This window comes from Oncorhynchus gorbuscha, linkage group LG20 (assembly GCF_021184085.1).
Source record: "Oncorhynchus gorbuscha isolate QuinsamMale2020 ecotype Even-year linkage group LG20, OgorEven_v1.0, whole genome shotgun sequence".
NCBI classification, from domain to species: Eukaryota; Metazoa; Chordata; class Actinopteri; order Salmoniformes; family Salmonidae; genus Oncorhynchus; species Oncorhynchus gorbuscha.
Window position 1 is genome coordinate 11,484,446 of NC_060192.1, and position 26,119 is coordinate 11,510,564.

Consider the following 26,119-nt stretch of genomic DNA (forward strand, 5'->3'; position numbering starts at 1 on the left):
ACATTGCAAAATACTAGTGAAGACATCAAAACGATGAAATAACACATATGGAATAATGTTGTAACCAAAAAAGTGTTCAACAAATCAAAATATATTTTAGATTTGAGGTTCTTCAAAGTAGCCACCCTTTGCCTTGATGACAGCTTTGCACACTCTTGGCATTCTCTCAACCAGCTTCATGAGGTAGTCACCTGTAGTGCCTTGTTAAATGTAAAGTTATAGAATTTCTTTCCTTAAAACTCCTTTGGGGTAGGGGGCAGTATAGGGAATTTTGGATGAAAAGCGTGCCCAAATTAAGCTGCCTGCTACGCAGTCATAAATGCCAGAATATGCATATAATTAGTAGATTTGGATAGAAACCCATCTGAAATGTCTAAAACTGTTTGAATGATGTCTCTGAGTAGAACAGAACTCACATGGCAGGTAAAAACCTGAGAAAAAAATCCAACCAGGAAGTGGGAAATCTGAGGTTTGTAGTTTTCGAACTCAGCCCCTATCGAATACACAGTGGGATAGTGGTCATCTTGAACTTCCTACGGCTTCCACTAGATGTCAACAGTCTTTAGAAACTTGTTTGATGCTTCTACTCTAAAGGAGGAGCTCTTTGAGTAAGTGGTCTGGCAGAGTGCCACAGGCTCAGTCTTGCACGCTCATGTGAAAGGTAGCTACGTTCCACTTAATTTCTGAAGACAAAGGAATTGTCCAGTTGGAACATTAATGAAGATTGATTCTATACATCGTTTGACGTGTTTCTACTAACTGTAACAGAGCTTTTTGGACTTTTCGTCTGGAACTACTGAACACGCTTTATGAATGTGGATTACTGGACTGAACGCGCTAACAAAAGGAGCTATTTTGACATAAATGATGGACATTATCGAACAAAACAAACATTTATTGTGGAACTGGGATTCCTGGGAGTGCATTCTGATTAAGATCATCAAAGGTAAGTGAATATTTATAATGCTATTCTGACTAATGCTGACTCCACAACATGGCAGATATATGTATGGGCTCTGAGCGCTCTACTCAGATTATAGCTTTTTAAGTAAAGTTTTTTTAAAATCTGACACAGCGGTGGAGAAGTGGATAAAAAATTCCATGCATACCACTTGTATCTTTTATCGATGTTTATTATGAATATTTCTGTAAAATTTATGTGGCTCTCTGCAAAGTCACCGGATGTTTTTGGAACTACTGAATGTAACGCGCCAATGTAAACTCCGATTTTTGGATATAAATATGAACTTTACCGGACAAAACATACATGTATTGTGTAACATATGTTGTGCTTTCGCCAAAAAGTGTTTTTGAAATTGGACACTATGGTTGGATTAAGGAGAAGTTTATCTATAAAATCGTGTAAAATACTTCTATGTTTGAGGAATTTTAATTATGGGATTTCTGTTGTTTTGAATTTGGCGCCCTGCAGTTTCACTGGCTGTTGAGAGGTGGGACACTCACGCCCCGAATGGTCCCAGAGAGGTTAACGCTTTTGAGCCAATCAGTTGTGTTGTGACAAGGTAAGGATGGTATACAAAAGATAGCTCTATTTGGTAAAATGCCAAGTCCATATTATTGGCAAGAACAGCTCAAATAAGCAAAAAGAAATGACAGTCCATCATTACTTCAAGACATGAAGATCAGTCAATATGGAAGATTTCAAGAACTTTGAAAGTTTCTTCAGGTGCTCTCGGAAAAAACACCGAGTGCTATGGTGGAACTGGCTCTCATGAGGACCGCCACAGGCAAGGAAGACGCAGAGTTGCATCTGCTGCAGAGGATAAGTTCATTAGAGTTAACAGCACCTCAGATTGCAGCCCAAATAAATGCTTCACATAATTCAAGTAACAGACACATCTCAAAATCAACTGTTCAGAGGAGACTGCGTGAATCAGGCCTTCATGTTCGAATTGCTGTGAAGAAACTACTACTTAAGGACACCAATAATAAGAAGAGACTTGCTTGGGCTAAGAAACACGAGCAATGGTCATTAAACTGGTGAAAATCTGTCCTTCGGTCTGATGAGATTTTTAGTATCTTTGTGAGACTCAGAGTAGGTAAATGGATGATCTCCGCATGTGTGGTTCCTACCATGAAGCATGGAGGAGGAGGAAGTGTGATACTTAGTGGGACTATCATTTGTTTTTCAACAGGACAATGACCCAACACACCTCCAGGCTGTGTCAGGCTACAACAGATGATATGGCCTCCACAATCACCAAACCTCAACCCAATTGAGATGGTTTGGGATGAGTTGGATGCAGAGTGAAGGAAAAGCAGCCAACAAGTGCTCAGCATATGTGGGAACTCCTTCAAGATTGTTGGATAAGCATTCCAGGTGAAGCTGGTTGAGAGAATGCCAAGAGTGTGCAAAGCTGTCATCAAGGCAAAGGTTGGCTACTTTGAAGAATCAAAAATATATTTGTATTTTTTTATACTTCTTTAGTTACTACATGATTCTATATGCGTTATTTCATAGTTTTGATGTCTTGACTATTATTTTACAATGTAGAAAATAGTAACAAATACAGAAAAATCTTTGAATATGTAGGTGTGTCCAAACGTTTGACTGGTACTGTATATATATATAGTAGATATTTATTTTGTCCAGATGGGATAGGGCAGTGTGATTGCATCGTCTGCGGATCTTTTGGGGCGGAATGCAAATTGAAGTGGGTCTAGGGTGTGAGGTAAGGTGGAGGTGATACAATCCTTAACTTGCCTCTCAAAGCACTTCAGAAGACAACAGAAGTGACTGCTAAGGGGTGATAGATAACCAGTATTAAAACCTGTCTAGGACTGGGGTTCCCCCCACAACAGCCAATGAAAGTGCAGGGCACCAAATTTAAAACAAACAAAAATCTCATAATTACAATTCCTCAAGCATACAAGTATTTTACACCATTTTAAAGATAAAATTCTGGTTAATCTAGCATCTGATTTCAAAAAGGATTTACAGCAAAAACACCACAAACGATTATGTTAGGTCACCACCAAGCCACAGAAAAACACAGCCATTTTTTCCAGCCTTAACATGTCATTATGTTAGGTCAGCAACGAGTCACAGAAAGCATTCAGCCATTTTCCAACCAAAGAGAGGAGTCACAAAAAGCAGGAATAGAGATAAAATTAATCACTAACCTTTGATGATCTTCGTCAGATGACACTTATAGAACTTCATGTTACACAATACATGTATGTTTCATATTTAGTTCATATTTATGTAAAAAAAATCTGAGTTTACATTGGCGCATTACATTCAGTAGTTCTAAAACATGCAGTGATTGTGCAGAGAGCAACATCAATTTACAGAAATACTCATAATAAACATTGATAAAGATCTGACTATAAACTTCTCCTTAATGCAACCGCTGTATCAGATTTCAAAATAACTTTAAGGAGTAAGCAAACCATGCAATAATCTGAGTACAGCCTTTAGACAACAAAGCAGCCAAAAAGATACCCGCCATATTGGGAAGTCAACATTACTCAGAAATATGATTTTAAATATTCACTTACCTTTGATGATCTTCATCAGAATGCACTCCCAGGAATCCCAGTTCCACCATAAATGTTCGATTTGTTCGATAATGTCCACCAGTTATGTCCAAATATCTTTTGGCGTTCAGGTCATGCCGAACATCGGACGAAAAGTTCAAAAAGTTCCGTTACAGCCCGTAGAAACATGCCAAACTAAGTTTGGAATCAATCTTTAGGATGTTTTTAACATAAAACTTATGTTCCAACCGGACAATTCCTTTGTCTGTACAAATAAAGTGGAACGTAGCTACCTTTCACGTGAGCGCGCCAGACCGAGGCTGTGGCACTCTGCCAGACCACTCACTCAAAGAGCCCTTATAAGCTCCTCCTTCAGAGTAGAGTCCTCAAAACAGGTTCTAAATACTGTTGACATCTAGTGAAACATAACTAATATCCCACTGTATCTGAGTTGAAAAACTACAAACCTCAGATTTCCCACTTCCTGGTTGGATTGTTTCTCAGGTTTTGCCTGCAATATGAGTTCTGTTATACTCACAGACATCATTCAAACAGTTTTAGGAACTTCAGAGTGTTTTCTATCCAATACTAATAATAATATGCATATATTAGTATCTGGGACAGAGTAGAAGGCAGTTCACTCTGGGCACGCTATCCATGTCATGTTTTGTCATTGATTATCATGCCTTGTCCCTGTTCTTCTCCTTCTATTCGTTTCCCTCTGCTGGTCTTATTAGGTTCTTTCCCTCTTTCTATCCCTCTCTCTCCCCCTCCCTCTCTCACTCTCCCGCTCTCTCTTCTCTCTATCGTTCCGTTCCTGCTCCCAGCTGTTCCTATTCCCCTAATCAATCATTTAGTCTTCCCACACCTGTTCCCGATCCTTTTCCCTGATTAGAGTCCCTATTTCTCTCCTTGTTATTCGTTTCTGCCCTGTCGGTTCCTTGTCTAGAATTCATCGTGCTGTGTTTGTGTATCGCCCTGTCGTGTCGTGTTGTCCTCAGATGCTGCGTGGTGAGCAGGTGTCTGAGTCTGTTTGGTTCAAGTGCCTTCCCGAGGCAACCTGCTGTTCACCTGCTGTTCAAGATCGAGTCTCCAGTTTGTCCTCGTCATTTCGAGTGAAAGTTGTGTTTTTTTGATTGTATTTACTTTACTGGATTAAAGACTCTGTTTTCGCCAAGTCGCTTTTGGGTCCTCTTTCACCTGCATGACAGAAGGAACCGACCAAGGAATGGACCCAGCGACTTCAGACGCTCGTTACACTGCCGTCGAGATCCAAGGAGCCATGCTCGGCAGACACGAGCAGGAATTGTCTGCTGCTCGCCATGCCGTGGAGAACCTGGCCGCTCAGGTTTCCGACCTCTCTGGACAGTTCCAGAGTCTTCGTCTCGTGCCACCTGTTACTTCCTGGCCTGCCGAGCCTCCAGAACCTAGGGTTAATAACCCACCTTGCTACTCCGGGCAGCCCACTGAGTGCCGCTCCTTTCTCACGCAGTGTGAGATTGTGTTCTCTCTCCAACCCAACACATACTCTAGAGAGAGAGCTCGGGTTGCTTACGTCATTTCACTCCTTACTGGCCGGGCTCGAGAATGGGGCACAGCTATCTGGGAGGCAAGGGCTGATTGCTCTAACAAGTACCAGAACTTTAAAGAGGAGATGATTCGGGTTTTTGACCGTTCAGTTTTTGGTAGGGAGGCTTCTAGGGCCCTGGCTTCCCTATGCCAAGGTGAACGGTCCATAACGGATTATTCTATTGAGTTTCGCACTCTTGCTGCCTCTAGTGAGTGGAACGAGCCGGCGCTGCTCGCTCGTTTTCTGGAGGGACTCCACGCAGTGGTTAAGGATGAGATTCTCTCCCGGGAGGTTCCTTCAGATGTGGACTCTTTGATTGCTCTCGCCATCCGCATAGAACGACGGGTAGATCTTCGTCACCGGGCTCGTGGAAGAGAGCTCGCATCAACGGTGTTTCCCTGCTCCGCATCGCAACCATCTCCCTCCTCTGGCTCAGAGACTGAGCCCATGCAGCTGGGAGGGATTCGCATCTCGACTAAGGAGAGGGAACGGAGGATCACCAACCGCCTGTGCCTCTATTGCGGAGTTGCTGGACATTTTGTTAATTCATGTCCAGTAAAAGCCAGAGCTCATCAGTAAGCGGAGGGCTACAGGTGAGCGCAACTACTCAAGTCTCTCCATCAAAATCCTGTACTACTTTGTCGGTCCATCTACGCTGGACCGGTTCGGGTGCTACATGTAGTGCCTTGATAGACTCTGGGGCTGAGGCTTGTTTCATGGACGAAGCATGGGTTCGGAAACATGACATTCCTTTCAGAGAGTTAGAGAAGCCTACGCCCATGTTCGCCTTAGATGGTAGTCATCTTCCCAGTATCAGATTTGAGACACTACCTTTAACCCTCACAGTATCTGGTAACCACAGTGAGACTATTTCTTTTTTGATTTTTCGTTCACCGTTTACACCTGTTGTTTTGGGTCATCCCTGGCTAGTATGTCATAATCCTTCTATTAATTGGTCTAGTAATTCTATCCTATCCTGGAACGTTTCTTGTCATGTGAAGTGTTTAATGTCTGCCATCCCTCCCGTTTCTTCTGTCCCTACTTCTCAGGAGGAACCTGGCGATTTGACAGGAGTGCCGGAGGAATATCATGATCTGCGCACGGTCTTCAGTCGGTCCCGAGCCAACTCCCTTCCTCCTCACCGGTCGTATGATTGTAGTATTGATCTCCTTCCGGGGACCACTCCTCCTCGGGGTAGACTATACTCTCTGTCGGCTCCCGAACGTAAGGCTCTCGAGGATTATTTGTCTGTGTCTCTTGACGCCGGTACCATAGTGCCTTCTTCCTCTCCGGCCGGGGCGGGGTTCTTTTTGTTAAGAAGAAGGACGGTACTCTGCGCCCCTGCGTGGATTATCGAGGGCTGAATGACATAACGGTTAAGAATCGTTATCCGCTTCCCCTTATGTCATCAGCCTTCGAGATTCTGCAGGGAGCCAGGTGCTTTACTAAGTTGGACCTTCGTAACGCTTACCATCTCGTGCGCATCAGAGAGGGGGACGAGTGGAAAACGGCGTTTAACACTCCGTTAGGGCATTTTGAGTACCGGGTTCTGCCGTTTGGTCTCGCCAATGCGCCAGCTGTTTTTCAGGCATTAGTTAATGATGTTCTGAGAGACATGCTGAACATCTTTGTTTTTGTCTATCTTGACGATATCCTGATTTTTTCTCCGTCACTCGAGATTCATGTTCAGCACGTTCGACGTGTTCTACAGCGCCTTTTAGAGAATTGTCTCTACGTAAAGGCTGAGAAGTGCTCTTTTCATGTCTCCTCCGTTACTTTTCTCGGTTCCGTTATTTCCGCTGAAGGCATTCAGATGGATTCCGCTAAGGTCCAAGCTGTCAGTGATTGGCCCGTTCCAAGGTCACGTGTCGAGTTGCAGCGCTTTTTAGGTTTCGCTAATTTCTATCGGCGTTTCATTCGTAATTTCGGTCAAGTTGCTGCCCCTCTCACAGCTCTTACTTCTGTCAAGACGTGTTTTAAGTGGTCCGGTTCCGCCCAGGGAGCTTTTGATCTTCTAAAAGAACGTTTTACGTCCGCTCCTATCCTCGTTACTCCTGACGTCACTAGACAATTCATTGTCGAGGTTGACGCTTCAGAGGTAGGCGTGGGAGCCATTCTATCCCAGCGCTTCCAGTCTGACGATAAGGTTCATCCTTGCGCTTATTTTTCTCATCGCCTGTCGCCATCTGAGCGCAACTATGATGTGGGTAACCGTGAACTGCTCGCCATCCGCTTAGCCCTAGGCGAATGGCGACAGTGGTTGGAGGGGGCGACCGTTCCTTTTGTCGTTTGGACAGACCATAAGAACCTTGAGTACATCCGTTCTGCCAAACGACTTAATGCCCGTCAAGCTCGTTGGGCGTTGTTTTTCGCTCGTTTCGAGTTTGTGATTTCTTACCGTCCGGGTAGCAAGAACACCAAGCCTGATGCCTTATCCCGTCTGTTTAGTTCTTCTGTGGCTTCTACTGATCCCGAGGGGATTCTTCCTTATGGGCGTGTTGTCGGGTTAACAGTCTGGGGAATTGAAAGACAGGTTAAGCAAGCACTCACGCACACTGCGTCGCCGCGCGCTTGTCCTAGTAACCTCCTTTTCGTTCCTGTTTCCACTCGTCTGGCTGTTCTTCAGTGGGCTCACTCTGCCAAGTTAGCTGGTCATCCCGGTGTTCGAGGCACTCTTGCGTCTATTCGCCAGCGCTTTTGGTGGCCGACTCAGGAGCGTGACACGCGCCGTTTCGTGGCTGCTTGTTCGGACTGCGCGCAGACTAAGTCGGGTAACTCTCCTCCTGCCGGTCGTCTCAGACCGCTCCCCATTCCTTCTCGACCATGGTCTCACATCGCCCTAGACTTCATTACCGGTCTGCCTTTGTCTGCGGGGAAGACTGTGATTCTTACGGTTGTCGATAGGTTCTCTAAGGCGGCACATTTCATTCCCCTCGCTAAACTTCCTTCCGCTAAGGAGACGGCACAAATCATTATCGAGAATGTATTCAGAATTCATGGCCTCCCGTTAGACGCCGTTTCAGACAGAGGCCCGCAATTCACGTCACAGTTTTGGAGGGAGTTCTGTCGTTTGATTGGTGCGTCCGTCAGTCTCTCTTCCGGGTTTCATCCCCAGTCTAACGGTCAAGCAGAGAGGGCCAATCAGACGATTGGTCGCATACTACGCAGCCTTTCTTTCAGAAACCCTGCGTCTTGGGCAGAACAGCTCCCCTGGGCAGAATACGCTCACAATTCGCTTCCTTCGTCTGCTACCGGGTTATCTCCGTTTCAGAGTAGTCTGGGTTACCAGCCTCCTCTGTTCTCATCCCAGCTTGCCGAGTCCAGCGTTCCCTCCGCTCAAGCGTTTGTCCAACGTTGTGAGCGCACCTGGAGGAGGGTGAGGTCTGCACTTTGCCGTTACAGGGCACAGACTGTGAGAGCCGCCAATAAACGCAGGATTAAGAGTCCAAGGTATTGTTGCGGCCAGAGAGTGTGGCTTTCCACTCGCAACCTTCCTCTTACGACAGCTTCTCGTAAGTTGACTCCGCGGTTCATTGGTCCGTTCCGTGTCTCCCAGGTCGTCAATCCTGTCGCTGTGCGACTGCTTCTTCCGCGACATCTTCGTCGCGTCCATCCTGTCTTCCATGTCTCCTGTGTCAAGCCCTTTCTTCGCACTCCCGTTCGTCTTCCCTCCCCCCTCCCGTCCTTGTCGAGAGCGCACCTATTTACAAGGTACATAAGATCATGGACATGCGTTCTCGGGACGGGGTCACCAATACTTAGTGGATTGGGAGGGTTACGGTCCTGAGGAGAGGAGTTGGGTTCCGTCTCGGGACGTGCTGGACCGTTCACTCATTGATGATTTCCTCCGTTGCCGCCAGGATTCCTCCTCGAGTGCGCCAGGAGGCGCTCGGTGAGTGGGGGGTACTGTCATGTTTTGTCATTGATTATCATGCCTTGTCCCTGTTCTTCTCCTTCTATTCGTTTCCCTCTGCTGGTCTTATTAGGTTCTTTCCCTCTTTCTATCCCTCTCTCTCCCCTCCCTCTCTCACTCTCCCGCTCTCTCTTCTCTCTATCGTTCCGTTCCTGCTCCCAGCTGTTCCTATTCCCTAATCAATCATTTAGTCTTCCCACACCTGTTCCCGATCCTTTTCCCTGATTAGAGTCCCTATTTCTCTCCTTGTTATTCGTTTCTGCCCTGTCGGTTCCTTGTCTAGAATTCATCGTGCTGTGTTTGTGTATCGCCCTGTCGTGTCGTGTTGTCCTCAGATGCTGCGTGGTGAGCAGGTGTCTGAGTCTGTTTGGTTCAAGTGCCTTCCCGAGGCAACCTGCTGTTCACCTGCTGTTCAAGATCGAGTCTCCAGTTTGTCCTCGTCATTTCGAGTGAAAGTTGTGTTTTTTTTTATTGTATTTACTTTACTGGATTAAAGACTCTGTTTTCGCCAAGTCGCTTTTGGGTCCTCTTTCACCTGCATGACAATCCATCCAAAAGTGAAAATGCTGCCCCCTATCCCAAAAACGAAACAGTTTCCTCAAGCTAACACTATGGTGTCGGGTCTCCATATTCTTACATGGTGTCAGAAGTGAAAAAATCCAAAGTTGATTGCCACTTTGTCTGCTGAAACTAGCTACTGAATGTCATTCTCGGTGAGTGTGGACATTTTTTGTAACAGTATTTTTATTGGAATTTCACCATTTTCACCCACAGTAAGAGAAACAGAGACAAAGCACACAGAAAAAAAACAAGAAAAACAGCACCCACATACACATATCTACACACATATATATACACATACATAACTACCCATACATACACACACATACATATACCCATGCATATACACACACATACGCATACATACGCGCACACACACACACACACACACACACATACACACCCATACAAACGTACACCATTTTCCTCTTCCCGCTCGGTGCTTCTGTCACCCCATCACCATCATTGCGTCTCTCAATACATACATTTTAAACAAACTTACAAACAGAAATTAAACAAAAAAGCTCAGTTTAAACCAAGAGGTTAGGTTCCACACATGGAACGTACAGTGTAGTTCTGAAATACATAGATCCCGGCCATTCTAAGAGAATCCTTGCTGCTCCAAAACTCTTGAACGTACCGTCCTTGGTCAGCTCTCCCGCTATCTCTCTCAGAATGACCTTCTTGATCCAAATCAGTCAGGTTTCAAGACTAGTCATTCAACTGAGACTGCTCTTCTCTGTATCACGGAGGCGCTCCGCACCGCTAAAGCTAACTCACTCTCCTCTGCTCTCATCCTTCTAGACCTATCGGCTGCCTTCGATACTGTGAACCATCAGATCCTCCTCTCCACCCTCTCCGAGTTGGGCATCTCCGGCGCGGCCCACGCTTGGATTGCGTCCTACCTGACAGGTCGCTCCTACCAGGTGGCGTGGCGAGAATCTGTCTCCTCACCACGCGCTCTCACCACTGGTGTCCCCCAGGGCTCTGTTCTAGGCCCTCTCCTATTCTCGCTATACACCAAGTCACTTGGCTCTGTCATAACCTCACATGGTCTCTCTTATCATTGCTATGCAGACGACACACAATTAATTTTCTCCTTTCCCCCTTCTGATGACCAGGTGGCGAATCGCATCTCTGCATGTCTGGCAGACATATCAGTGTGGATGACGGATCACCACCTCAAGCTGAACCTCGGCAAGACGGAGCTGCTCTTCCTCCCGGGGAAGGACTGCCCGTTCATGACCTCGCCATCACGGTTGAACTCCGATGTCAACAATTACAGACCAGTATCCCTTCTTTCTTTTCTCTCCAAAACTCTTGAACGTGCCGTCCTTGGCCAGCTCTCCCGCTATCTCTCTCTGAATGACCTTCTTGATCCAAATCAGTCAGGTTTCAAGACTAGTCATTCAACTGAGACTGCTCTCCTCTGTATCACGGAGGTGCTCCGCACTGCTAAAGCTAACTCTCTCTCCTCTGCTCTCATCCTTCTAGATCTATCGGCTGCCTTCGATACTGTGAACCATCAGATCCTCCTCTCCACCCTCTCCGAGTTGGGCATCTCCGGCGCGGCCCACGCTTGGATTGCGTCCTACCTGACAGGTCGCTCCTACCAGGTGGCGTGGCGAGAATCTGTCTCCTCACCACGCGCTCTCACCACTGGTGTCCCCCAGGGCTCTGTTCTTGGCCCTCTCCTATTCTCGCTATACACCAAGTCACTTGGCTCTGTCATAACCTCACATGGTCTCTCTTATCATTGCTATGCAGACGACACACAATTAATCTTCTCCTTTCCCCCTTCTGATGACCAGGTGGCGAATCGCATCTCTGCATGTCTGGCAGACATATCAGTGTGGATGACGGATCACCACCTCAAGCTGAACCTCGGCAAGACGGAGCTGCTCTTCCTCCCGGGGAAGGACTGCCCGTTCCATGATCTCGCCATCACGGTTGACAACTCCATTGTGTCCTCCTCCCAGAGCGCCAAGAACCTTGGCGTGATCCTGGACAACACCCTGTCGTTCTCAACCAACATCAAGGCGGTGGCCCGTTCCTGTAGGTTCATGCTCTACAACATCCGCAGAGTACGACCCTGCCTCACACAGGAAGCGGCGCAGGTCCTAATCCAGGCACTTGTCATCTCCCGTCTGGATTACTGCAACTCGCTGTTGGCTGGGCTCCCTGCCTGTGCCATTAAACCCTTCAACTCATCCAGAACACCGCAGCCCGTCTGGTGTTCAACCTTCCCAAGTTCTCTCACTTCACCCCGCTCCTCCGTTCTCTCCACTGGCTTCCAGTTGAAGCTCGCATCCGCTACAAGACCATGGTGCTTGCCTACGGAGCTGTGAGGGGAACGGCACCTCAGTACCTCCAGGCTCTGATCAGGCCCTACACCCAAACAAGGGCACTGCGTTCATCCACCTCTGGCCTGCTCGCCTCCCTACCACTGAGGAAGTACAGCTCCCGCTCAGCCCAGTCAAAACTGTTCGCTGCCCTGGCCCCCCAATGGTGGAACAAACTCCCTCACGACGCCAGGACAGCGGAGTCAATCACCACCTTCCGGAGACACCTGAAACCCCACCTCTTTAAGGAATACCTAGGATAGGATAAGTAATCCCTCTCACCCCACCCCCCCTAAGTTTTAGATGCACTATTGTTAAGTGACTGTCCCACTGGATGTCATAAGGTGAATGCACCAATTTGTAAGTCGCTCTGGATAAGAGCGTCTGCTAAATGACTTAAATGTAATGTAATGTAAATGGTTGACAACTCCATTGTGTCCTCCTCCCAGAGCGCTAAGAACCTTGGCGTGATCCTGGACAACACCCTGTCGTTCTCAACTAACATCAAGGCGGTGGCCCGTTCCTGTAGGTTCATGCTCTACAACATCCGCAGAGTACGACCCTGCCTCACACAGGAAGCGGCGCAGGTCCTAATCCAGGCACTTGTCATCTCCCGTCTGGATTACTGCAACTCGCTGTTGGTTGGGCTCCCTGCCTGTGCCATTAAACCCCTACAACTCATCCAGAACGCCGCAGCCCGTCTAGTGTTCAACCTTCCCAAGTTCTCTCACGTCACCCCGCTCCTCCGCTCTCTCCACTGGCTTCCAGTTGAAGCTCGCATCCGCTACAAGACCATGGTGCTTGCCTACGGAGCTGTGAGGGGAACGGCACCTCAGTACCTCCAGGCTCTGATCAGGCCCTACACCCAAATAAGGGCACTGCGTTCATCCACCTCTGGCCTGCTCGCCTCCCTACCACTGAGGAAGTACAGTTCCCGCTCAGCCCAGTCAAAACTGTTCGCTGCTCTGGCTCCCCAATGGTGGAACAAACTCCCTCACGACGCCAGGACAGCGGAGTCAATCACCACCTTCCGGAGACACCTGGAACCCCACCTCTTTAAGGAATACCTAGGATAGGATAAAGTAATCCTCCCCCCCCCCCCTTAAAATATTTAGATGCACTATTGTAAAGTGGCTGTTCCACTGGATGTCATAAGGTGAATGCACCAATTTGTAAGTCGCTCTGGATAAGAGCGTCTGCTAAATGACTTAAATGTAATGTAAAATGTAGCATAATAGCTGATACCTCAGGTTCTAGGTAATTTAGATAGGGTTCCCATACTTTGTAGAACTGGTCTGTTTTAGAATGCAATGTACATGTCAGATATTCCAGAGGCACCCATTCAAATAGTATCTTATGCCAATCTTTAATAGAAGGAACCTTATCACTAATCCACTGTAAAAGGATGTTTTTCCTCGCTGCGAAGGTAAGGATGTTGTAAAGCCTCCCTTTACCCACAGAAGTAACATGCCTACGAGGGAGACCTAACAGTAAAGAAACTGAGTCCAACTCTAGATCGACCTCTAGGATCTTTTCAATTTCTTGCAGAACACCAGACCAGTATCTTTGTATTTTGGTACATGACCATAAACAATGTGTTAGGGTGCCTGTATCAGTTTTGCATTTAAGACACTGAGGGGAAGAGGAAGTGGGGCTAAAAGCATGTCTGCGATTTGGGGATATATGCAATCTGTGTATTATTCTTAATTGGATTGCTCTAGTACGATTACATATAGATATTGTTTTTGCATATCTCCAAATGTCCTCCCACATCTCTTCGTCAATAGTAATAGACAATTCTTTCTCCCACACTTGTTTCACCCTCCGTGTGTTGACAGCAGAAAAGGACCTTAAAGTATCATAAAACAGACTTACAGACATTTTACTTTGTGGGAAAAAAGCATTCTTTCAATGACAGACACATCAGGGTTACCAATTAAGGTGGTGCTCTTCAGAATATAATGTCTTACTTGTAGGAAGCGGAAAAAGTCCTGCTTTGGGAGTCGATATTTCTCGACCATCTGCTCAAATGACAACAAAATCTTATCAGCAAATGAGTCATTTAGTCTGCGTATGCCCTTATTAAGCCATAAGTTAAAGCCAGCATCCAGCAATCCTGGACTGAAATCTGGGTTGTTAAGAATTGGGGTAAGAGCAGAGGTTAGTTTGGACCTTCCCAGGAAGTGTTGAAGTGACCTCCATACTTTGAGTGTGTTAAGTGTAACAGGATTACTGCAGTGATCTTCTACAGACTTGAAACTTCTGAAAAATAAAAGATCCTGTAAGGAGTATTTTGAAAGAGAAGTCTCAATGTCTAACCAAATAGAGGAGTCATCATTTGCGATCCAGTCAGAAATATAACAAAGGTGGGCACACCATTGATAGAACCTGATATTGGGCAGGTCCAAGCTGCCCATAGAACTTGGCAGCTGCAATATTGCCATCTTAAGTCTTGGCTTGCGTTTACTCCATATAAAGGAACTTAGCCATCCATTTACATCCTGTATTACCTTATTGGAGAGTAATACTGGGATCATTTGGATTGGGTAAAGTAGTCTAGGTAAAATGTTCATTTTCAAGAGGGATATTCTACCCAACCAAGAAATCGGGAGAGAGTTCCAGCGATCCTGTCTTATTGTATCAAACAAGGGAACAAAATTGGCTTTGTACATTTGCTGGAATTTAGGAGTTACAAATTTACCCAGATACATGATACCTGAAGGAGAGCATTTAAAAGGGAAGGGGAGAGATGTATTAGGTACAGAGTGTAGGCTACCAAGTGGCATGGCCTCTGACTTAGTAAGGTTAATCTTGTAGCCTGAGAATTCGCTGAATAATTCAATAATATTAATAAGAGATGTAATTGAAGTCTCGGGACTAGAGATGAATATCAGGACATCATCAGCATACAAGCTTATTTTATGGTGAACATCACCAATGAGCGGCCCCTGTATAGCAGGCGTTACCCTGATGGCCTCGGCCAGTGGTTCCATAACGAGTGCAAAGAGGAGGGGGGATAAAGGACAGCCCTGTCTGGTACCTCTGTGTATAGAGAAGCTATTTGACCTTAGCCCATTAGTAAGGACAGCAGCCTGAGGATCATCATATAAAACTTTCACCCATTTTCTAAAGTTGTCCCCCAGACCAAATTTATTTCGAGCAAATAATAGGATCAAATGCTTTCTCAGCATCTAGGGAGAACACAAGACCATCCACAGCACTTTGTTGGTAGGTTTGAATTACATTAAGAAGCAGCCTGACATTGTTGCATGACTTACGGCCCTTAATGAAGCCAGTTTGGTCTCCTTTCACAATTAGTGGCAGTGAGTCCTCTAATCTTGTGGCTAGAATTTTAGAAAGCAATTTTCTATCCACATTCAGAAGGGAAATTGGTCTGTACGAGGAACAAGACTCTGGACATTTTCCCTTTTTGAGAATAAGTGAAATGTTGGCTTCTCTCAGCGTTTGAGGGAGTTGGTCATTTGAAAATGAGTGGTTAAACATATCACGCAATGGCTCAAGGAACAGGCCATGGAACTCTTTATAGAACTCACTACAAAACCCGTCTGGTCCTGGGGCCTTACCATTTTCGGTGCTCGGTGGTATCGGTGCTTGAGAGCGATGGGCTCTGTCCAGCTTCACACGACCAGCCTTAGTGTCCATTTGTAGGTAGCCAGGGATCCATTCCTCAAAGAATTTTACTGAATGTGTCCCTTCAGAATTTTCCGGGAGTCCCACACCACGAATATTGCATCTGCGCCCTCGATTATCCAAGTCGTCAATGTGCTCCGTCATTTTGCGCACCTGTTTCTCAAGTGCTTTTATTTTAGCGTCCATAAATGTAGTTGAAGTTTCCACTGCAGCAATTCTTCCTTCCGCCTCAACAACACGTTCCACAACCCTCTGTATTTCAGCTGAATGGCCTGCTATTGCTTCCAAGACCGTTCTTATCTTAGCATCGATCACTTTAGTAATGTTATCAGTCATCTTTTGAATCACCAGGTCCATTGTGCCCAGATCCGCAGTGGTGTTAGCTTCGCTAACGTTAGCTAGCTCCTCATGCACATCCACAGGGGTGGTGGTTTTGGTCGACTTCTTAGTAGTTCTATTGGGCATGTTGTCGGAGATTTTTGCGAAATAGCCGTCAAGACTCATTATATGGTATCTTATTTAGCCAATTCTACCACTTTTTCAAGCTAGGAGATCAATGTAAAAATATAAATTTACGAATGCCACGAGAGCTCGCTGAAACACCGTGTTCTCTCTACGGCGCCATTTTGTCCCCCAGTGTGGACATTTAAAAGTGAACAACGTTCTGATGCTTGCTAGCTAAAGTCAGGAGGAAACCCGGAAGTAGCAGTGTGTCTGTCCACGGGCCTATATCAGGTGAACTCTCTTATATATGCTATGGGGGAGTATTGACATTAACTGATGGAGAAAAACAAGAGCATTTTAGCAGTACTGTGAAGGAAAACAATGTTATTTTTGAGTGAGCTCAACAAAACATGAGATGTCAAGATGAGGGAGAGAGTGCAGAGGCATTCATCACAGCTGTACACACGCTGGCTGAGCATTGTGACTTTGGAGTGCTCAAAGAACTGATAAGAGACAGAATTCTTGTTGGAATAAAAAACAGGAAACTGTCAGAACAGCTTCAGTTGGACTCAGACTTGATACTGGCAAAAGCTATTCAAAGAGTCAGACAAAGTGAATCTGTAAAGAAGCAACAAACATTACTGCACTGCAATGCAGTGGGCGGAGAAACCACTACAAATGTGGACTCCATCAAAAAAATGTTTGAATAAAGGAAACAAATTCAAACAAAGTGCACAGACAACATTCAAAGGGAAAAACAAAACATGACAATCCAAGTGAAAAGGGATGCAAAAGATGTAGAGGAGGATGAGAACATGGATGGAAGGACTGTCCAGCCAATAATAATAATAATATATGCCATTTAGCAGACGCTTTTATCCAAAGCGACTTACAGTCATGTGTGCATACATTCTACATATGGGTGGTCCCGGGAATCGAAACCACTACCCTGGCGTTACAAGCGCCATGCTCTACCAAGGAGGCTGAGTGCAGAAAGTGTTGCAAAACGGGACATTATGCAGTAATCTGTTGTTCTGCTTAAAGCTGTACACACAGTCACACAAGCACAGCCCAACACTGAACCACAAGACTATGCTTTCTTAGGTGAAGTGTCGTCGGAAGGTGCACATCCGTGGATGGAGAAAATTAATCTGAATGGAGAAATCATCAGCTTCAAACTCGAGGAGTTGGAACGGCTAAAACAGAGACATATTTCAAACAGTGTGATGGTAGTCTGGTTAGAACAACCAAGAGGCTATACGGGCTGGGGCACTATCTGCTTGATGTGATATGCTGTAACAGCAAGCTTGATAGCAAAAGGGCACAGCACAGAACAAGAGGTGTACATTGTAGCAGGACTGACACAACCACTCCCAGGCATACCAGCCATAGAGGCCCTACAGTTGCTGCACAGAATCAAAGAAGTGATACAGCCAGAGACCATCTTCACCATCTTCACATCTTCTATCCATCTGTCTTTCAAGAACTGGGAAAACTCCAAGATTCATACAAGATAAAGCTCAAAGATGGAACATAAAACAGTGCTCTTTCAACACCATGACGTGTTCCGCTCCCTATGAGAGAAAAAGTATATGGAGAGCTGGTCAGGATAGCGAACATGGATGCCATAACCAAAGTGACAGAGCCCAAAAAATGGTGTTCCGGAATGGTGGTTGTCCCGAAAGCAAATGGAGACATCAGAGTGTGTGTTGACCTCACACCCCTGAATGAATCAGTGATAAGAGAGCATCTCATTCTTCCAGCGGTAGATGAGACACTTGCAATGTTGACGAATGCAAAAGTCTTCATGAAGCTGGATGCTCGATCTGAATTTTGGCAATCGCCCACTCACTACCTTCATCACACCGTTTGGAGGGTACCACTTCAACAGATTGCCATTTAGCATTTAATCGGCACCCGGGCATCTTCAGAGATGAATGTCTCAAATGTCTGAGAACTTCAAGGGTGTTGTGTGCCATGCTGTTGATATTCTGGTGTTTGGACGTGACAGACAAGAATACGACAAGAGACTTCATAAAGTACTTCAGAAAATGCAGCTGGAAGGTCTAACACTCCATAAAAAGTGTAAGTTTGCCAAGGATAAAATTACAGAACTGGAGCCAGATCCCAACAAGGTAAAGGTCAACAAGGCCTACATGTGTAGTGGATGTTCACAGACTGTTGGGCAACCTTGCTAAAATACTATTTTTCAGAAGCTCAAGGAAGAACTGAGTTCTCCAAAAGCGCTCACTCAGTACTCGTGCACGGTGGAGATGACAATTGCAGCAGACACATCATCATATGGCATAGGTGCGGTGCTGACTCAGAAACAGGGTGACAACACTTGGAGACCTGTGACATACATCTCAAGAGCAATGACTGACACAGAGAAGCGCTACGCACAAGGAATCTCAAAGTGCCAACCAAGAGCCAAGCAATCAGTGTGGTGGCCAGGAATTGCAGCCCAGATCCGACAAGCAGTTGACAGGTGTGAAATATGTCAAAAACGCAGAGCACAGTACAGAGAGCCGCTCATACTTACCTCAGTTCCTGAACGACCGTGACTAACGGTGGGAATGGACATGTTTTAGTGGAACAAGAAAACGTACCTGCTGATTGCTGACTACTTCTCAGATATATTGAGGTAGCTGAAATGAGAGTGACATCGGCAGAGGCCAACATCAGAGCCAGCCGCAGAGTTGAGGAGATGGTAGTTTCAGACAATAGACCTCATGTCTCAGCAGAGATCTTCCGAGTATACTCTCAAGAAAACAACTTAACGCACATCACAAGCAGGCCGCGGTACACACAAGCAAATAGAGAAGTGGAACGTGCCATACAGACCATAAATAATCTCTGGAAAAGAGACATGGACCATAGCAGAGCGCCGTTGGCATACCAAGCCACATCATTGGAGCATGGATTCTCTCCAGGACAACTGCTTATGGGGAGCCCTCTGCGCACAAGCCTACCACAAACAATAACCAAACTGGATCCCAAGAGGGTGAATGTGCAGACTTTCCCTCAAAATGGATAAGGAAGCAAGGCGGAAGCAAGCAAAGTCCTACAACCAATCACCACCACTCAAGATCACTACCAGAGCTCACATCTGGACACAAAGTTTGGATCACTACAGAACAGAACTCCAGGATCAGTTCTGAGAACAGCCACAACACCGAGATCCTACTTGGCAGAGACTGACAAGGGAGTACTCAGGAGAAACAGAATTCCCCTTTGTCCTACTGGTGATCCCCCAGTGCAAGAAACTTTCACTAGATCAGGCAAGGTTTCAAAAGCTCCAGAAAGGCTGGACTTGTAAAGACCGAAAATAAACCTGAGTTCAGTATGCTAGAAAATGATTTCTAGGATAGGAAGAGAGAAATGAAGAGGGAAGAGAGAAAGAAAGGGAGAGCGAAAGAGAGAGAGAGAGGAAAGGGCAAAGCTAAAGATTGTACCAAAAGCAGCAGTCAACTTCTAAAGTTATTTGCTCAAGCAGGGCTGTGCTCTCTCTCTCTCTCTCTCTCTCTCTCTCTCTCTCTCTCTCTCTCTCTCTCTCTCTCTCTCTCTCTCTCTCTCTCTCTCTCTCTCTCTCTCTCTCTCTCTCTCTCTCTCTCTCTCTCTCTCTCTCTCTCTCTCATTTAAGGTATAAAGATTGTTCCACCAATTCTGTGCCTTTTGAGTTGCTCTATTTCACCTAATTTAAAACATTCTGTCATAAAGAGATGTTCAACTTAATAAAAACACCTTTTCCCATCTCAAGAGGTTAAATAACAAAATCACTATAGTATGTGCCTATTAAGTGCCATATAAAGTAACAGGGTTGACAATAACAGGGTCGACGACGTCATCTTAAATCAGAATCTCCTTGTGACAGGCATGAATGGAAGCTTGTTGTGTGCAACAGGGAGAGGCAATTGAATGCAAGCTTCACACATTTGTTTCAATTGTTCAAACTTTTCTTGCCTGTCTATCTATGGGTAACAGGGTTGACGTGTTATGCTCAACCCTCTCAGTTTTTCACCACAAAACACCAGAAAATGGCCAAAAAGTGTCGAACCATCTTACCTGCTTTTAAACTATGATTTGAGTGTTCAATGTCTCCTTTGAATAGTTTCACCATATTACAATGAGAGTTCAGTTCACATATACGTTATAACCCTGTTAAATGTTAAACAGGGTTTTTTTATTTAACCTTAACATGAATAAATAATCATGTTCAGAAATTACTTTGTCAAAGCAACAAAATAACTAGGGCTTAACAATGATGGTGAAAACTTAGAGACATGTTGGGGTGAAGTGGGTTAAAAATCTTCCTAGAAGTCACAGAGGGTGCACAGAGGGACATGCCAAAATGCCACATTATGTACTTTATTCATATAAAAAAATCTGATTTATAGAATTTCCCATGTGGTCTATAAAAGGGACTTCATTTAATACAGAGGCTTTTAAAAAGCAATATTTGTGCACATTTTCAAAATATCAAAGGGCATTCATTTTGTGGAACAACCCATAGCTAATTCCTTAACCTAATCTAATACGTCCTTGTTTAATCCAGAAACATTTATTTTTCAAATACAATTTCAAAGTTATTATGTAATTAAAAATTGTGTTTCGCTGCTGAAAACGTCAAAGAGGATAGCTGTTTTCAAAGACCTTGTTTGCCGCTGATGAATTTATTTCCCTTGGATATTGAGGGTAAACACATTAGGCCCGAAAGAATTCAAAACTTGTCTCCGACTATAACGCCTGGGCCTTTTGATTGGCGTGAAGCGTGGAACGCTACTTTTCAGTGGAATCCTATGGGCCGTTCCCCTAATAGCCGACGTCTCCATGCTCCCAGGCAGTGTCAATTATAGGATAATAGGGTGCAGGCGATTGCAATGTCTGTTTATTCAATCCATTTCTTCACACAAGTTCCCATTGGCTTGTTCCTTCCCCCTGCCTGTGTGTGTGTGGTGGTCCTCTGATCTGGCTGACCCTGCCCATGTGTTTTCACTTTCTGCTCTGATCTCGGCTCCGCGACCAGCGGGGGAACCAAATACAAATTGAATAGTAACCATTCACAGGCCACCCTTTTCATAGCACTGTTAGGCCAGCTTTGTCTTCCCCAGGAGGGGCTGAAAGATAGATGGATGTTCAGTGTTTCGTCCCCGCCCCGCAGACCACGACACTCTTTTCTCATTTCCTCGAGTGTGTTCCGACCATTATTGTTGCATATGCAGGGTTTGGAGGCCTAAGTCGGATTCCTGAGAGATGCTGGTTTATTGCAGGCTGTAGAGTAGAATTTGATAGCCATTAAAATCCAGATCACAGTGTCGTCTCCTTCAAAGAATAGCAGGGCTGCAAAACATTGGACTACTAATAAAAATGCTTTAGCATTTACTTAACTTTTAGGCTTTTGTGAAAGCAAGGCATCTGCAGAGAGTGAAATTGACTAAGCTACTTCAGTCTTTAGAAAAAGACAACCAATGGTAGAGCTTGATGGGTGGTGTTTGGGTGGTGTGTGTTTTATTATTTCTGTTAAGGTGACGTTTTCATAAGGCCTATAAGCCTCCCTTTTGAAAGCGAGCCCTTTTTCTGTGAAACTCACCGGACAGCAGCAGCTCTGCTTGCAAGTGGCAGGGTATGTTGGTTCAGCTTTTATTGGAAGTTAAAAAGAACCCTTTTGTTTTCACTGGAGTTTGTCCATGTGCAAGCGTTGGTTGATTCTCTACAGACTGAAAACAAGAAGGGGGAGAAAAGTGAATCCAATATTTCACATAAAAAGAAGATACACTTTCAATTGACTCCATGAATAACCTCCCTAAGATACTGTAGATAAGATTTTGATTTGATTTGGTGATTTGATTTGATTTTGGGGTCCAACAAAAAACGAAAAAGACATTACAGACAAAAGACTTTACAATTTACATACATTTAAGCACATTAACATGTAGTGTGTGTTGCATCTATCAGTTACACCTACATGTCAGTACATATACACAAGAACTATGTTACATGGGGGAGAGGTGTTGTGCATAAGATGTTGCTTTATTTAATTTTTTGAAACCAGGTTTGTTGTTCACTTGCGCTATATGAGATGGGAGTTCCATGCACTCATGGCTCTGAATAATACTGTACGTTTCCTTGAATTTTATCTGGACCTGGAGACTGTGAAAAGACGCCTGGTGCCATGTATGGTGGGGTAAGTGTGTGTGTCAGTGCTGTGTGTAAGTGGACTATGCAAACGATTCGGAATTTTCAAGAAGTGACGCAGTCTGTCTTTCCTCAACTCTTAGCCAAGAGAGATTGGCGTGCATAGTATTAATATTAGCTGCAGCTTTAATATGTCATTCTCTGCAGCACTTGACTATATGATTGGACAATAATCAAGATTAGCTACAACTAGAGCCTGCCGGACTTATTTTGTAGAGTGTGGTGTCAAAAAAGCAAAGCATCTCTTTATTATGGACAGACCTCTCCCCATCTTTACAACTACTTTATGTTTTGACAATGACAGTTAACAATCTAAGGTAACACCAAGTAATTTAGTCTCCTCAACTTGTTCAACAGCCACACCATCATTAACAGATTCAGCTGAAGTCTAGAGCTAAAGGAATGATTTGTACAAAATACAATGCTCTTAGTTTTAGAGGTGTCGCCTGGGCCTGTCACCTGGGTTGGGTTTTCCAGTCCTGTGGACGCGATCCACCTCAATCTTCCTGTGGTCCATCTTCAGTTTTTCCAAGATCATTTCCCTCACTTTGTCCTCAGACTCTGTCCAGGTCTCATGTGGAGATTCTGCAATTATGTCCACAACCATGTTGTTCTGCCTTGATTATACCTCGAGATAATCTGATTTCTCCATCATTGTTATCATGGATTCACATACAGAACTGATGTCCTCTCTCAATGGCTTACAGAGTTCTGTCATCTTGCCGTTTTCCTATTTAAACTCATCGTGCTGACCCTTGGAGAACTGCAAGCTGTTCTTCAGGTCCTGGACCTCTCTCGTCATGCTGTCCATTCTTTTATTAGTTGACTACACCAGTATTTGGACACAACACTTGAAGCTATTTTCTTGTTTTTGTAATTAATGCTTGTGGAACCATTTTTGTTCGTTTTAAATATCCTTCACCTTTGATAGAGAGACACCACTGTGCTCAATGGTACTCCCACCAGCTTTGGTCTTTGTCATGGTAGCAACGTCTGTTACACTGTTACTCCTCTCAGTTCCAGACAGGGCAGTTCACAGGAAATATTGGAAACAACAACAAACAGCAGGGATCTAGACATCCACAAGTCAGGGACAATCCACAGTCCCAGTCACAATGGCTAACTGTGTCATGGGCTGAGTTAGAGCCCTAAAAAAAAACCTGCTAGCTTGATAGGCAGCTAGGTTGCAGCTAGGCTAGCTGCTACGCCAAGCAGCTCCTCAGACCCGGCAGCCACTGGACAGCAGTGGCGGTCAGTGCCATTTAAGATGAGGGCGGATGATAAAAAATGCATGAGCATGGCATTATTTATATTACAGCATATTGGATACCTGTCATTCATGTTCTATTCACCCAAAATATAATCGATAGATTTTGGCTACTACATAATACTCAAATGTTCCCTATACCCATCATGGGGCTGTTAAAACCTAGCCTACGAATGAAAGTTTACAACGTACAGTAGCAATCAAAAGTTTGGACACACCTACTCATTCAAGGCTTTTTCTGAATTTTTCTTATTTTCTGCCTTGTAAAATAATAGTGAAGATGTCAAAACTATGAAATAACACATATGGAATCATGTAGTAACCAAAACAGTGTTAAACAAATCAAAATATATTTTATATTTGAGATTCTTCAAAGTAGCCACACTTTGCCTTGATGACAGATTTGCACACTCTTGTTGGCATTCTCTCAACCAGCTTCATGAGGAATGCTTTTCCAACAGTCTTGAAGGAATTCCAACATATGCTGAGCACTTGTTGGCTGCTTTTCCTTCATTCTGTGGTCCAACTCATCCATAACCATCTCAATTGGGTTGAGGTCATGTGATTGTGGAGGCCAGGTCATCTGATGCAGCACTCCATCACTCTCCTTCTTTGTCAAATAACCCTTACACAGCCTTACACAGCATTGTCCTGTTGAAAAACAAATGATAGTTCCACTAAGCGCAAACCAGATGGGATGGCGTATCGCTGGAGAATGCTGTGATAGCTATTCTGGTTAAGTGTGCCTTGAATTATAAGTAAATCACTGACAGTGTAACCAGCAAAACATCCCCACAACATCACACCTCCTCCTCTACAATTCATGAACCATAAATGCAGAGATCCTCCGTTCATCCTATGTCTCACAAAGACACGGCAGTTGAAACCAAAAATCTCACATTTGGACTCATCAGACTAAAGGGCAAATTTCTACCAGTCTAATGTCCATTGCTCAGGTTTCTTGGCTCAAGCAAGTCTTCTTCTTATTGGTGTCCTTTAGTAGTGGTTTCTTTGCAGCAAGTCTCCTCTGAACAGTTGATGTTGAGATGTGTCTGTTCCTTGAACTCTGTGAAGCATTTATTTGGGCTGAAATTTCTGAGGCTGGTAACTCTAATGAACTTATCCTCTGCAGCAGAGGTAACTCTGCCTCTTCCTTTCCTGTGGCGGTCCTCATGACAGCCAGTTTCATCATAACGCTTGATGTTTTTTGCGACTGCTCTTGAAGAAACTTTCAAAACTCTTGACTGAGCTTCATGTCTTAAAGTAACTTTGGACTGTAATTTCTTGTTGCTTATGTGAACGGTTCTTGCCATAATATGGACTTGGTCTTTTACCAAATAGAGCTATCTTCTTATACCACCCCTACCTTGTCACAACACAACTGATTGGCTCAAACGGATTAAGAAGGAAATAAGAAGGAAACAAGGCACACCTGTTAATTGAAATGCATTCCAGGTGACTACCTCATGAAGCTGGTGGAGAAATGCCAAGAGTGTGCAAAGCTGTCATCAAGGCAAAGGGTGACTACTTTGAAGAATCTCAAATAAAAACTACATTTTGATTTGTTTAACACTTTTTGGGTTACTATATGATTCCATATGTGTTATTTGATGTCTTCAATATTATTCTACAATGTAGAAAATAGTACAAATAAAGAAAAACCCTTGAATGAGTAGGTGTGTCCAAACTTTGGACTGGTACTCTAGGTACACCTAGGTCGAGAGAAAGAATTGAGGTGACACATGGACCGACAGTGACAGTGACAGTGTAATCATAAGACTAGACTAGACTACATTACAGCCTTATTCTAAAATTGATTAGATACTTTTCCCCCCTCATCAACGTACACACAATACCCCATAATGACAAAGTGAAAACAGGTTTTTGGAAAAGCAAAACTATTAAAAATAATTTACATAACTATTCAGACCCTTGGCTAAGAGACTCACAATTGAGCTTGGGTGCATCTTGTTTCCATTGATCATCCTTAAGGTGTTTCTACAACTTGATTGGAGTCCACCTGTGGTAAATTCAATTAATTGGACATGATTTGGAAAGGCACACTCCTGTATATATAAGGTCCCACAGTTGACAGTGCATATCAGAGCAAAAAACAAGCCATGAGGTCGAAGGAATTGTCCATTTAGCTCTGAGACAAGATTGTGTCGAGGCACAGATCTCTGGAAGGGTACCAAAAAATGTCTGCAGCATTGAAGGTCCCCAAAAACACAGTGGCCTCCATCATTCTTAAATGGAAAAAGTTTGGAACCACCAAGACTCTTCCTAGAGATGGCCGCCCGGCCAAACTGAGCAATTGGGAGAGAAGGGCCTTAGTCAGGGAGGTGACCAAGAACCTGATGGTCACGCTGAAAGCACTCCAGAGTTCCTCTGTGGAGATGGGAGTACCTTCCAGAAGGAAAACCATCTCTGCAGCACTCCACCAATCAGACCTTTATGGTAGAGAGGTCAGTCGGAAGCACGTGACAGAAAAAGGCACATGACAAAGTGCCAACATAGTCAGCATAGCTAAAGTAACTGACGGGTTTGTAAACCCGCTTACAATCATGCGGTACAGTCAGTAAAGAATTATTTTCATAAAAATTGTATTTAACCTTTATTTAACTAGGCAAGTCAGTTAACAACAAATTCTTATTTACAATGACGGCCTACCAAAA

General features: G+C 44.6%; 1 pseudogene; it reads left to right on the plus strand.

Moving 5' to 3' along the window:
- LOC124006623 overlaps positions 1–6,977 on the plus strand; it is a 99,767-nt pseudogene extending 92,790 nt beyond the window's left edge.
- The last annotated feature ends 19,142 nt before the right edge of the window (positions 6,978–26,119 follow it).